This window comes from Jaculus jaculus, chromosome 8 (assembly GCF_020740685.1).
Source record: "Jaculus jaculus isolate mJacJac1 chromosome 8, mJacJac1.mat.Y.cur, whole genome shotgun sequence".
Taxonomy (NCBI): Eukaryota; Metazoa; Chordata; class Mammalia; order Rodentia; family Dipodidae; genus Jaculus; species Jaculus jaculus.
In genome coordinates, this window is record NC_059109.1 from 74,729,124 (window position 1) to 74,744,324 (window position 15,201).

The following is a 15,201-nucleotide window of genomic DNA, read 5'->3' on the forward strand; positions in this document are numbered from 1 at the left end:
GAAGGAGAGGACAGAATATCTAAACTAGAAGACCAGGTGGCAGATCTAATATAGTCTAACAAAGATAAAGACAAACTAATAAGAAAGTATGAATGGGAATTTCAAGATATTCGGGACACTTATGAAAAGATCAAATGTAAGAATTCAGCATATAGTAGGAGAAAAATTTCACTCCAAAGGCATAGTAGGCATCATCAACAAAACCATAGGAGAAAACTTCCCCTAAATTGGGAAAGAGGTGCCAGTACAGATACAGGAAACCTTTAGAACACCAACCAGACAAAACCTGGAATGAACCTCTCCTCACCATATTATAATTAAACTACCAAACATACAAACCAAAGAAAATATATTGAAAGCAGTTAGACAGAAAAATCAAGTTAAATACAAAGGCAAGCCCATCACGATCACAGCAGGTCAACACAAACTTTAAAAGCCAGGAGGGCTTAGAATGATGTATTCCAAGTTCTGAAAGATAACAACTGTCAACCAAAGTTACTTTATCCAGCAAAACTATTCATTAAGATCGACTGAGAAATAAGGACATTCCACAACAAAAGCAGGCTAAAGGAATATTTGAAGACAAAACCATCTGTGTAGAAAGTACTTGAAAGAAAGAATCCTCCATGCTGAAGAGAAAGAAAAGCTCTCATATAAGGAACCTGGAAAAAACAAATCATACTCAAAAAATAGTTAATACAAAAGAGCAAAGGTAAAACCGAAAGAACTACAAAAAGTGGAAAAAATAAATACACATCTTTCAATAATATCTCTTAATATCAACAGCCTCAATTCCACCCCTCCCAACCCACCAAAAAAGACACAGGTTTGCAGACTGGGTTAAACAGCAGGATCCTGCAATTTGTTGCCTCCAAGAAACTCACCCTTCTACAAAAGATGGACACTATCTTAGGGTAAAAGGTTGGAAAATGGTGTTTCAATCAAATGGGCCTAGAAAACAAGCAGGGGTTGCTATCCTAGTATCTGACAAGGTAGACTTTAGTCCAACGTTAGTCAAGAAAGATAAGGAAGGTCACTTTATATTGATTAAAGGCATACTCCAACAGGAGGACATTACAATCCTAAATATATATGCACCTAACATGGGGTCTCCTAACTTTATCAAACAAATGCTATTAGAACTAAGGTCACATGTAACACCAAACACAGTTGTATTGGGTGGCTTCAACACCTCACTCTCATCAATAGACAGGTCATCCTGGCAAAAAAAAAATAAACAGAGAGGCATCTGGATTAAATGAGGTCATAGAACTAATTGACCTAACAGGTATATACAGGACACTTCATCCAAATGCTGCAAAATACACATTGTTTTCAGAAGCACATAGAACACTGTCTAAAATACACCATATATTAGTGCACTAAGCAAATCTTAACCAATATAGGAAAACTGAAATAATTCCTTGCATTCTATCTGATCACAATGGAATCAAACTACAAAGCTATGGAACATACACAAAATCATGGGAACTAAACAATACAGTACTAAATGATGAATGGGTCAATTAAGAAATCAAGAAGGAAATAAAAAAAATTCAAAGTCAATGATAATGAGAACAGAACATACCAAAACCTTTGGGACACAATAAAGGTAGTCCTAAGAGGGACATTTATAGCTTTTTTTTGTGATTAAAAATTTTTATTTATTTATTTATTTGAGAGAGAAAGAGACACAGAGAGAGAGAGAGAATGGGCACACCAGAGCCTCCAGCCACTATAAATGAACTCTAGACACATGTGTCATCTTGTGCATCTGGCTTCACGTGGGTACTGGGGAATTGAACCTGGGTCCTTTGGCTTTGCCAGCAAATTTTTTTTTTTTTTCGAAGTAGGGTCTCGTTCTAGCCCCAGGCTGAACTGGAATTCACTATGTAGTCTCAGGGTGGCCTCGAACTCACGGTGATCCTCCTACCTCTGCCTCCTTAGTGCTGGGATTAAAGGCGTGCGCCACCACGCCCAGCCAACCAGCAAGTGTTTTAATGGCTAAGCCATCTCTCCAGCCCTCTTATAATTATTTAAATTATTATTTACGCCAGTCACAACAAAAGGGCCTATTCCCACACAATCCCCAGTGAATTGGGAGATGGTTAACAAACACCTGTTTACATAACATTTTTTTTTCCCACTGGATAAGTCAGTTTATTAAAATAATTGATTTAGGCATTTGCAATGGTGACTTCAACCTCCACTTCTGGCTCAACGCTGATGGAAGTAATCTCCTGAACAATCTCAGAAGGACTGTGTAAATCAGTGAGTCACTTGTGGCCTCTCATCGGGAAGTGATCCCATGTCTTGGAGCCTTGAGCACAAGGTGTTTTCCTTGCAGTTACTCTCAGCGTCCTGGTGGGCAGGTGAACTGATCTTCTCACGCTGAGGCTCTTGTCCTTGACTCCTCTGATCAAGTCAGTACACACCCTCTCCAGGGACTTCACCATGCGCCTGGTGAGGGTGATCCGGATTCTATGAATGGCCACCTCTGGTTCCACGGGTATTTTTCCAGTATCCTTAAAGGCCGTGGGTAGCTGCTTCCTGACCAACTTGTTTCTTGGCAAAAGCGAAGAGGTGAGCCAGGAGCAGGGGTGGGTGTCTCAGAAAAAAAAAAAAAAGCAACTTTTTGTTGTTGTTGTTGTTGCTGTTTTGTTTTTTTTTGGTAGGCTCTTGCTGTAGCCCAGGCTGTGACCCAGGCTACATGTGGCGGGCTTGAGTATTTTTTTTTTTCTTTTTGGTTTTTTTTTTTTATTTTTAAATTTTTATTAACATTTTCCATGATTATAAAAAAATATCCCATGGTAATTCCCTCTCTCCCTACCCCCACACTTCCCCCTTTGAAATTCCATTCTCCATCATATTACCTCCCCATTGCAATCATTGTATTTACATATATACAATATCAACCTATTAAGTATTCTCCTCCCTTCCTTTCTCTTCCCTTTATGTCTCCTTTTTAACATACTGGCCTCTGCTACCAAGTATTTTCCTTCTCACGCAGAAGCCCAATCATCTGTAGCTAGGATCCACATATGAGAGAGAACATGTGGTGCTTGGCTTTCTGGGCCTGGGTTACCTCACTTAGTATAATCCTTTCCAGGTCCATCCATTTTTCTGCAAATTTCATAACTTCATTTTTCTTTACCGCTGAGTAGAACTGCATTGTATAAATGTGCCACATCTTCATTATCCACTCATCAGTTGAGGGACATCTAGGCCAGTTCCATTTTCCAGCTATTATAAATTGAGCAGCAATAAACATGATAGAGCATGTTCTTCTAAGGAAATGAGATGAGTCCTTTGGATATATGCCTAGGAGTGCTATAGCTGGGTCATATGATAGATCAATCTTTAGCTGTTTTAGGAACCTCCACACTGTTTTCCACAATGGCTAGACCAGATTGCATTCCCACCAGCAGTGTAGAAGGGTTCCTGTTTTTCCACATCCCCGCCAACATTTATGATCATTTGTTTTCATGATGGTGGCCAATCTGACAGGAGTGAGATGGAATCTCAATGTAGTTTTAATCTGCATTTTCCTGATGACTAGTGACGTAGAACATTTTTTTAGATGCTTATATGCCATTCGTATTTCTTCCTTTGAGAATGCTCTATTTAGCTCCATAGCCCATTTTTTGATTGGCTTGTTTGATTCCTTATTATTTAACTTTTTGAGTTCTTTGTATATCCTAGATATTAATCCTTTATCATATATATAGCTGGCGAAGATTTTTACCCATTCTGTAAGTTGTCTCTTTGCTTTTTTCACTATGTCCTTTGCAGTGCAAAATCTTTGTAATTTCATGAGTTCCCAATGATTAATCTGTGGTTTTATTGCCTGAGCAATTGGGGTTGTATTCAGAAAGTCTTTGCCAAGACCAATATGTTGAAGGGTTTCCCCTACTTTTTCCTCTAGCATTTTCTGAGTTTCAGGTCTGATGTTAAGGTCTTTAATCCATTTGGACTTAATGCTTGTGCATGGAGAGAGAGAAGACTCTATATTCATCCTTCTGCAGATATATATCCAATTTTCAAAACACCATTTGCTGAAGAGGCTGTCTCTTCTCCAATGAGTATTTTTGGCATTTTTATCAAATATTAGGTGGCTATAGCTACTTGGGCTTACATCTGGGTCCTCTATTCTGTTCCACTGATCTACATGTCTGTTTTTGTGCCAGTACCATGCTGTTTTTGTTACTATAGCTCTGTAGTATAGGTTAAAATCAGGTATGGTGATACCACCAGCCTTATTTTTGTTGCTCAGTATTATTTTAGATGTTTGAGGTTTTTTGTGATTCCAGACATTTATAGCTTTAAGTGTCTATATTAAGAAATTAGAAAGGTCTCAAGTAAATGACCTAATGCTTCACCTTAAAGCCTTGGAAAAAGAAGAACAAGGCAAATCAAAAATCAGTAGATGGGAAGAAATAATAAAGTTTAGGGCATAAATTAATAAAATAGAAACTAAAAGAAAAAATCTAAAGACTCATTGAAACAAAGACTTGGTTCTTTGAAAGGATAAAAAAGATTGATAAACCCTTAGCAAATCTGACCAAAAGAAAGAGAGAAGAGACACAAATTAATAAAATTAGAGATGAAAAAGGCAGCATCACAACAGATATCAGAGAAATTCAAAAATCATAGGGACATAGTATAAAAACATATACCCTAATAAGTATGAAAATCTGAAAAAACTGGATGATTTCCTTGACTTATATGACCTACCTAAATTAAATCAAGATGAGATTAATCACTTAAATAGACCTATAACAAGTATGGAGATCCAGCAGTTATCAAAAATCTCCCAACTAAAAAAAGCCCAGGCCCAGATGGATTCACTGGTGAATTTTACCAGACCTTCAGGGATAAACTAACACCATTGCTTCTAGAGCTTTTCCATAAAATACAAAAAGAAGGAATTCTACCAAACTCCTTCTATGAAGCCAGCATCACCTTGATACCCAAACCAGACAAAGATAGAACAAGAAAAGAAAATTAGAAACCAATCTCCCTCATGAATATAGATGCAAAAATTCTCGACAAAAGATTGGTGAACAGAATACAAGAATATATCAGAGGGGCTGGAGAGATGGCTTAACATTTAAGGCACTTTCCTGTGAAGCCTATGGACCCAGGTTCAATTCTTCAGGTCCCATGTAAGCCAGATGCTCATGGTGGCACATGCATCTGGAGTTTGCAGTGACTAGAGGCCCTGGAGTGCCCATTCTCTCTCTCTCTCTCTCTCTCTCTCTCTCTCTCTCTTTCTCTCTCTCTCACACACACTCTTTCTCTTTCTGTGTGTCTCTAATAAATAAACAAAAATAAAATCTTTTTTTAAAAAAAGAATATGTCCAAAAGATCATTCACCCTGATGAAATAGGCTTTATCCCAGAGATGTGGGATGGTTCAACATACACAAGTCAATAAATGTAATACATTATATAAGTGGACTGAAGGACAAAAATCACATGATCATCTCATTAGATGCAGAGAAAGCATTTGACAAAATCCAATATCCTTTCATGATAAAAGTCTTACAGAGGCTGGGAAAAGAAGGAACATATCTCAATATAATGAAGGCTATTTATGACAAGCCTACAGCCAACATAATACTAAATGGGGAAAAACTGGAAGCCTTTCTACTAAAATCAGGAACAAGGCAAGGTGTCCACTGTTCCCACTATTATTTAATATAGTACTGGAAGTTTTAGCCATAGTAATAAGGCAAGAGACACAAATAAAATGGATACAAATTGGAAAGGAAGAGATCAAGTTATCATTTGCAGATGACATGATTGTAAACATAAAGGACCCTAAAGATTCTACCAGCAAACTGTTAGAGCTGATAAACACCTATAGCCATGTAGCAGGATACAAAATAAATGCACAGAAATCAGTAGCCTTCCTATATGCTAATGACAAACACACAGAGGATGAAATCAGAGAATCACTCCCATTCATAATTCATAATGAAAAAAAATAAAGTACCTTGGAATAAACCTAACCAAGGAAGTGAAGGATCTCTACATTGAAAACTTTAAAACACTCAAGTGAGAAATTGAAGAAGACACTAGGAAATGGAAAAACATCCCTTGTTCCTGGATTGGAAGAATCAATATTGTGAAAATGGCAATTTTAACAAAGGCAATCTATACATTTAATACAATCCCCATCAAAATTCCAACTCCATTCTTCATGGAAATTGAAAAAAAAATCCAAAAATTCATTTGGAATCACAAAAAAATCTCGAATATCTAAAACAATACTGAGCAACAAAACTAAGCCTGGTAGTATCACCATACCTGATTTTAACCTATACTACAGAGCCATAGTAACAAAAACAGCATGGTACTGGCAAAAAAGCAGACATGTAGATCAATGGAACAGAATAGAGGACCCAGATGTAAGTCCAGGTAGCTATAGCCACCTGATATTCAATAAAAATGCCAAAAAAAAAAAAAATACACTCAGAAAAGACAGCCTCTTCAGCAAATGGTGCTGGGAAAACTGGATATGTATCTAGAGAAGGATGAAAATAGATTCTTCTCTCTCTCCATGCACAAGCATTTAAGTCCAAATGGATTAAAGACCTTACTATCAGACTTGAAACTGAAACTGCTAGAGGAAAATGTAGGGGAAACCCTTCAACATACTGGTCTTGGCAAAGACTTTCTGAATATAACCCCTGTTGCTCAGGCAATAAAACCCCAGATTAACCGCTGGGCCCTCATGAAATTACAAAGGTTTTGTATGGCAAAGGACACTGAATAAAGCAAAGAGACAACTTACAGAATGGGAAAATAATCTTTGCCAGCTACACAACCAATAGAGGAGTAATATCTGGGGTATACAAAGAACTCAAAAAATTAAATAATAAGAAATGAAACAAGGCAATGAAAAAATGGGCTATGGAACTAAATAGAGAGTTCTTAAAAGGAGAAATACAGATGTCATATAAGCATCTAAAAAAATGTTTGACATCCCTAGTCATCAGGGAAATGCAGATTAAATCTATGTTAGGATTCCATCTCACTCCTGTCAGATTGGCTACCATCATGAAAACAAATGACCATAAATGCTGTTGAGGATGTGCAATAAGAGGAGCCCTTCTACACTGTTGGTGGGAATGCAATCTGGTCCAGCCATTGTGGAAGTCAGTGTGGAGGTTCCTAAGATAGCTAAAAATTGATCTACCATATGACCCAGCTATAGCACTCCTAGGCATATGTCCTAAGCATTCATCTCATTATCTTAGAGCTACTTGCTTAACCATGTTTCTTGCTGCTCAATTCACAATAGCTGGGAAATGGAACCAGTGTTGATGTCCCTGAACTGATGAGTGGATATTAAAGATATGGCACATTTATACAATGGAATTCTACTAAGTAGTAAAGAAAAATGAAATTATGAAATTTGCAGGCAAATGGATGGATCTGGAAAGGATTATATTAAGTGAGGTTACCCTGGCTCAGAAAGCCAAATGTCACATGTTCTCTCTCATATGTGGATCCTAGCTATAGATGATTGTACTTCTGTGTGAGTAGGAAGAAAAGTTAGTAGCAAAGGCCAGTATGCTGGAAAAGTGATATAATGGAAAGAGAAAGGAAGGGAGTGGGATACTTAATAGGATGGTATTGCATATATGTAAGTAGAAGAACAGATGAATGGGGGTGAAAAGGCCCAAGTGAGGTCAAGGGAAGAGAATGAGTAAAGGAAAGCTGGAGAGAGGGCTAATGAAAATCTAAGAGGATATAAATAGGTCATATGGAAACCTACTTTTTTGGACAATGGAACACTCAGGAGTTGTAGATTGTTGCTAGAAAATTTTCAGTGCCAAGGATGGGATAGCTTCCAGTGAGTTGTTGGCAAGGGAGGTCCTTGATGCCCCCAAAACATTACAGGCTATTGCTGAGGTCCTTGGGTTCCCACCAGGAAGAGATGGTAAGACTCTATTGCTGTAGACTCCACAAACTTGGGCTGCAAGGCCACTGAGAAATCCTGCTTGAACTGAGCTGATAATCTCCTCAATGTAGACCAGCTGACAGAAAGCTGGAAAAAGCCACACTGCATGCAGTTCAATGGGAGAGAGAGAAGTCACCAGCGAAGATACTCCACAGTGGACACTGCAGGTCTTATATGTTGCCAGCCAGGCCAACAGGTGCAATAGTGGAACGTATGTCATGGTGGAAACCAACTCCCCTCTAATTGGACTGGAGGTCTGCTCCATGGGAGGGAATATATCCCAGGTACTGAAAACTTAAAAAAGGGGTAGTCTTGAGCCCTAGGGGTGTAATGTCTGCTGCTGTCTGGCTAAACGTATATACTATCCTCATCAAACTACCCAGTAAGCACTTCTCTTAATGTTCATACCCATATATTAGTGCTACTTTCACTTTTGGTAGAGAACCTTCTCTTTTCAGATGGTAGTGACCTTGAGATGACTCAGAAGGCATCATGGTGCTGGAAAGAAGTGACAGGAGTGCTCAGCACTGCAATGTATTTTATGTTGCAAAATCACACCTTCCAAGGCTCAGGGTGGAAGAGGTGGCAGAAAGAATGTAAGAGCCAAAGGAAGGGTAGGACTCCTTATGTCATGCTCCCCCCTGACACAAAATGGCCTGGATATACATGACCTCACAGTGCCTGACCTACACAAGTCCATCCTAATAGGAGGAAAAGATCATGACATCAAGATAAATGAGAGACTGATTGAGATGGGGAAGGGATATGATGGAGAATGGAGTTTCAAAGGGGAAATTGGGGGGAGGGAGGGCATTACCATGGGATATTGTTTACAATCATGGAAGTTGTTAATAAAAACAAACTGCTAAAAAATGTGTACTAATTGTTAAGGTAGGGCACACAGTTTAAAAACCATATGTGTCTATTTACTTGGCTTAGGTCATCTCTTTTGTGGAATTACAATTTATTCACTGAAATACAAAAAAAAATTGAAATCAGTGAAAGCAGAGAAGTTACTCATCTAACACATACAAAATATTCTTAGATCAACAGTGGATAAAATGGATTTCTCATCAGAAGCCATGGGGACAGGGGCTTATGAGGAGGAATAGTATAGGGAAAGTTTTATGGGGTGTAATTAACCAAAATGAAATGCCTTATGACAAATCTATATGGAAATCTACCTCTTTATTAGACAATTTAAAAATGTAATTTTTAGGGCTGGGAAGCCTGCTCAGCAGTTAAAGGCACTTGCTTGCAAAGCCTGCCAGTCTAGGTTCTACTGCCCAGTACCTATGTAAAGCCAGATGCACAAAGTGGCACATGCATCTGAAGTTCATGTGCAACAAAGGGTCTGGTGTGCCCAATTCATTCATTCATTCATTAATTCATTCATTCCCTTCCTCCATCTCTCTCAAAATTGTATGAAAATATTTGTCAAAAATAATAAAATAGGTCATCAAGTACTCTGACAGAAATCTGTCTTTCTTTTAGGAAATCTTATATGTCTCTTTGATCAAAAGCTCACTGTGGATGATAGCCACATGCTGGTACTGGGAGTTACAGGTCAGTGCCCACTAAGAAAAGGAAGAAAAATATAACTAATATAAAAGAGTTAGAGAGAAAGAGAGAGAGAGAGACAGAGAGAGAAAGAGAGATGCTGTTAGTGGTAAGACCATACTGCTGAAGACACATTATGTGGTTGACACATAAAATGGGATGGCATGGCTGGAAGCTGGAAGAGTCAGTCCCCAGACAGTCAGCACGTCTAGTGCCAGAAGTTGCTACATCGGCGACTGGGGGAAAATGACCAATATCTGTCCAAGCAACTCATGGTCTCACCTACTTACCAGCAAATAACCTGTCATGATGCTCACACAAGTGCAATAGTGGCACACAGCCATGGTGGGAAACCAACTGCTCTTGATTTGGTTAACTGATCCCCTCAGTGGTACAGGACCCATAGCTAGATCTGGGAAACAAGTCAGAAACATATCCAAACATAAGCCTGCTCTCCTTTAACAAGCTACCACAAATCGTGGGCTGCAGAAGGGCCTACACCTATTAAATTCTTTATAGAAAAATAAGGGTTATCTCATTTGTCTGGTGCTAACTTATTCTCCGTTGGAGAATCTGCTTCTCTTTTTCAGATAGATGTAGATCCTAAGGAGAGAGCCACCCCATCATACCTCAAAAGGGCCCTAGCTGAAACTAAGAAAAATTGGTGAAACAAGCAAGGGTGCTGTTTTCTTGGTGAACTGGGTACCAGCACAAGGGTGAAGGAGATCAACACAGAGAAAAATCAATTCCTACCAAATCAGATATCCAGAGCCCCAGAGGCCCCCAACACCTCATCACTGAAGCAGACCAAAAATGAACCCAACATGGCTCAGGGAAATTTTGCGGAAGAGGGGACAGAAAGAATGTCAGAGCCACATGTTGGGTCATGATATGCAGAAACATTTATTCCACCCATAACTGTGGGCTAACTCCAGAATTCATGACCCATATACCTCAACAAGGAGGGACCAAGGGGAGGGGGTAGGACATGGATGAGCCTAACAATGGAAACAAATTGACTGTATTCGCTGAGTACAAAACTAATTAACAAAAAAATGGCAAAAAAATAAAATAATCTGGGAATGGTGGCTCATGCCTTTAATCCCAGCACTTGGGAGGCAGAGGTAGGAAGATCACAGAGAGTTTAAGGCTACCCTGAAACTCCATAGTGAGTTCCAGGTCAGTCCGGGTTAGAGCGAGACCCTGCAAAAACAAAACAAAAAAACAAAAAACAAAACAAAAAATTAATTTTTTTTTTAAAGGATGAAAGAGTGTGTTTGTGCAGTAGCACCCTGTGGATAGGAAACATTGTGTCCGTAATTCACAAGTTGTTACAGGAATATCGCAGTGCCAGGAGTGGGATACCTCTCAGTGTGTGTTGTTGGTCAAGGAGTCCCTTGATGGTCCCCAAACAGTAGAGGCTTTTGTCACTGTTCTTGGTTGCCCACCAGAACTAGATGATAGGTAGACCCAACTGTTGAAGACACCACATGCATTTGTTGCAAAATATTGAGAAATCAAGTTGACACTGATCTGGAAGCTTCTTCCCTGTTGGCTAGCTGTCACAGTACTGGAAGGTGCTATGCAGGTTGCTGCATTCCAAAGAACATGATCTGCGGCAGCTGGATGATATTGGCACCCACCTTGTTGAAGACGTCCTGGAGCTTGTTGATGACAGGAATCAGCACCTCCATGACTCCGAAGACACAGGATCCCAGCCAAGCAGGCCACGGCAATGAATGGGAAACTGACCCAGAATCCTTAAGTCATCTTTAAAAGGCTTGCTGAGGATCCCTGCCATTACTCATTGTGGACATGACTGTTTTGATTACTAGCTGCTTCAGGTAGCTGTGGATTGATAGGGAACCAGCCCTTGCTTCTACCAGCATATAAAACATGGCATTTAGTTGGGCATGGTGGTACATACCTTTAATCCCAGCACTGGGGAGGCAGAAGTAGGAGAATTGCTGTGAGTTTGAGGCCACCCTGAAACTACACAGTGAATTCCAGGTCATCCTGGGCTAGAATAAGATCCTCTCTCAGAAAAACAAACAAACATGGTAATTGCTTGATTCTGGACTGATTTGAACACCATTTCCCACTGGTCCAAATGGACCTATATTCATATTATTTTCCTGTACATTTTGTGCCCCTTTGTTCTGCTTTTCGATAATCTGGATTGCGCTCACTGAGGTTTGACACTTCTGAATAAACCATACAAAATTCTCCAATTTTTTGAAGTTCCCAACTCCTTCCAGTGTAAAGTGTCAGACATACTTTCCACATAGAGGCATACCCTCATGTCAACCAAATAACATCACTGTTTGTATAAGATTTCTGATCACATCCCATATGGAAATAGTGATGCTGCCCATTTTATCTGCTATTTTGCATGATCACACTTTGTTTTGCTTTTGGTCATGCTTCACACACAGTCACTTGCCTCATTTGTACCAGGCTCCAGGAAGGGATGGACTGTGACAGCGAACCAGCAACAGAATGAGAAGCAACCTTGCAGCCTCAGTCCCACACAGTGACTGACAAATGCTCTGTGTGCCAGTAAATTTTAAGCTTGCTTTAATTTCTCCAATTTTAAATCTTATATCTCTCAATCCCATAAAGCTGTACCCTAAAGGAGGGAATAGGTATTAAGAGTTAATTTTGTTATAAGTACTGGACTTGAGATGTCAGAAGTGAGACAGTTATTTTACATATAATAGATCAGAATCTGGTCATTGTTGAGCCATACAACTCTGTTTTGAAAGACAAAACACTATTTGTCAACCAATGTTTTTAGTTTAATCTTGGATAGAAATTTCTTATGCATAATAGAAATTTTTATTTATATAAAACAATTTTATGTCTTACCCATGACTTAAAATTGATAAAGCTTAGGAAAGATATCCCAACATATTTTACCTACCAGTAGGATAAAAGTTACAGTGACTGAAATTAAATCACTTAAACCTAAGTGATTCAACCTAGTGATGACCATTTGCTAGAGTTAGCATAAATAAAACAAAGCTATCTGTAAAGTCCCAATGTCTTTAGGTATAAGTACCTTACCTTTGGAAATTAAACATTTATACATGAACCTGTATCTTAAGACTCAGTTTCTCTAATAGTTTAATCCTGACAGAGGAACCTAACTTATTTTACTGAGAACCTTAAGGCCAGTTTTTATAACACTTAAGCCATACCAAATTAGCATCAATGAGCTGCTAATGAGTGAAGTCTGGCTAACGTGGGTCCTGGGGAATACAGCCTCAAACCGGGGTCCTTAGGCTTCACAGGCAAATACTTAACTACTAAGCCATCTCTCCAGCCCAATTTCTGTTTATTATAATCAGGAAGTCAAGAAAAAAACAAAGACCGGCCCACATTAGCCAGATGCACAAGGGTGCGCAGGTGTCTGGAGTTCGTTTGCAGTGGCTAGAGGCCCTGGTGCTCCCGTTCTCTCTCTCACTCTGTCACTCTCAAATAAATAAATAAAAATGAACAAAAGAAAAATTTAAAAAATTGTAAAAAAAGTCTCTTATTTAGTTTATTTATTCATTTAAAAAATCTCTTATTTAAAAAAAATAAAATAAACAGAAGTTGCCACCTGGAAGTTGCTCTTATCTGGCTCAGCTACCAATTTTTGTAATTTCTTATGAATATCAGGTGATGACTGAGTTAAAAATGTATCTTTAAGAAGAATTTCCTCCTCCAAGTTATCTTGAGTTACATTAATATGTTTTAATTGTTCCCTTAAGTATCTGGAGAAAAGTAATGGGCAATTCCTGCACTCCCTGCATTGTCTAAATGAGCCAAGTTTTTAAGGAGACAGGCAAGCAGAGACTTTTGGGCTGTCTAGAAAACCAATTGTCCCATCTGAAACAAAGTGGACGAAGTGAAAGCAGAATCTACAGTCAGGTTATGCCCCATCCTGTCTTGCACCTCCTTTTTTTTTTTTTTTAAATTTATTTATTTGAGAGCGACAGACACAGAGAGAAAGATAGAGGGAGAGAGAGGGAATGGGTGCGCCAGGGCTTCCAGCCTCTGCAAACGAACTCCAGATGCGTGAGCCCCCTTGTGCATCTGGCTAACGTGGGACCTGGGGAACTGAGCCTCGAACTGGGGTCCTTAGGCTTCACAGGCAAGCGTTTAACCGCTAAGCCATCTCTCCAGCCCCTGTCTTGCATCTTCTTGTTGTAGAGGGAGCATCCCTCCAGCCAGAATTGGGAGAAGAAATTAGGATTTTTTTTCCAAGGTGGGGTCTCATTCTAGCATAGGTTGACCTGGAATTCACTATGTAGTCTCAGGGTGACCTCGAACTCATGGCAATATTCCTACCTCAGCCTCTCAAGTGTTAGGCTCAAAGGCATGCCCCACCATGCCCAGTTGAAATTAGGTTTTTTAGATCTTTCTACCAGAGTACTAACTCAAATTTTCCTGTTGTCTCTCCAATCACAAGGGGACACATAGTGTGTTTGTGTGCTTCCTGGAGCAAGGGAGGTCCAAAAAAGGATATCCTTGCTCATCCTACAAGACCAGTTCCCAAGCTTGAGTTCCTCCAGACTTCTCCCCCAGCCCCTTGAAAGTGCCTTACATCACACGATATAAGGACTGCCACTGCCATTTTTAAGCCTAAGTGTGCAGATTTTTACCATTACTCCTGTCTTGACAGCTTAAATACCCTGCTTGGGAGGCTAGTTTTTTTGGGACCTCCTTTCTTTCTCTTTTCTGTGGAAGCCTGGTATATGGGTCCCCCCTGGTCTGTGAATGTTTCAGAATGGTCTAGGGACTAAAGGGTATTATTTTGAAGGGAATCTCTGTTTTCATTACTTTAAATATAGTGATCCTACCCTTTGTTGATATTTGAGAGAGATGGGAGAGATCACTTACTTGATGTCTTTTTATCATATCTATTTTTACCCTGATATACACTTTAGGTGAGCCTGATGCTTGTCTTATGTAAGGAGTTTGTAACTTGATCACATACCTTGATTCAGTTTATCCATTTGACCTTTTTTGTCTATTGAGAAATTTTATCTGACAGAGGTGGCTTTAGGTGTGTAAGAGAGGAACTATAAAGAGAACTAAAGTTACATGCTATTTGTCTTTCCCTTTTTCTTACCAGAGACAATTGGCCATTTTGTGTCTGCATAGGTTGTGGGGACACATAGCTTAAATCTGCTTGGGATCTGAGATAAAGGGGGCACCTTCCCTTTACCAGAGCCCAGCTTGCCATGACTTTAAATTTTATTTTATTTTTAATTAATTAATTTATTTATTTGAGAGCGACAGACACAGAGAGAAAGACAGATAGAGGGAGAGAGAGGGAATGGGCGCACCAGGGCTTCCAGCCTCTGCAAATGAACTCCAGACGTGTGCGCTCCCTTAAATAGCATGTAACAATAAACAGGAGCAAAAGGAAATGATAGAGCAGAGAGTTAAGAATCCTGACATTTATTGTCTTAGTTTGAAATTGTTTATTTGTTTTTACCTAGGAAATTAATTTTACCTATTTGTAATACACAGGGTGATAGGGTCTTCTCTGTGTCTAACCTGGTTAGAGTTCCAAACAATGTGACTTGCTTCTGTGCTTATGATTTTGTGACTCACTTAAGACAGGAAATCACCTGCATCTAATGTAAGCTGAATTTAGATTAAGTCTGTATTCCTATG

The 15,201-nt window shown here is 39.3% G+C and overlaps 2 pseudogenes; both read right to left on the minus strand.

The window, feature by feature from the left end:
* Window positions 1–2,177: 2,177 nt before the first annotated feature.
* Window positions 2,178–11,225, minus strand: LOC105944803 (annotated as a pseudogene).
* A 78-nt stretch (window positions 11,226–11,303) lies between these two features.
* On the minus strand, window positions 11,304–11,924 carry LOC101611348 (annotated as a pseudogene).
* Window positions 11,925–15,201: the final 3,277 nt, after the last annotated feature.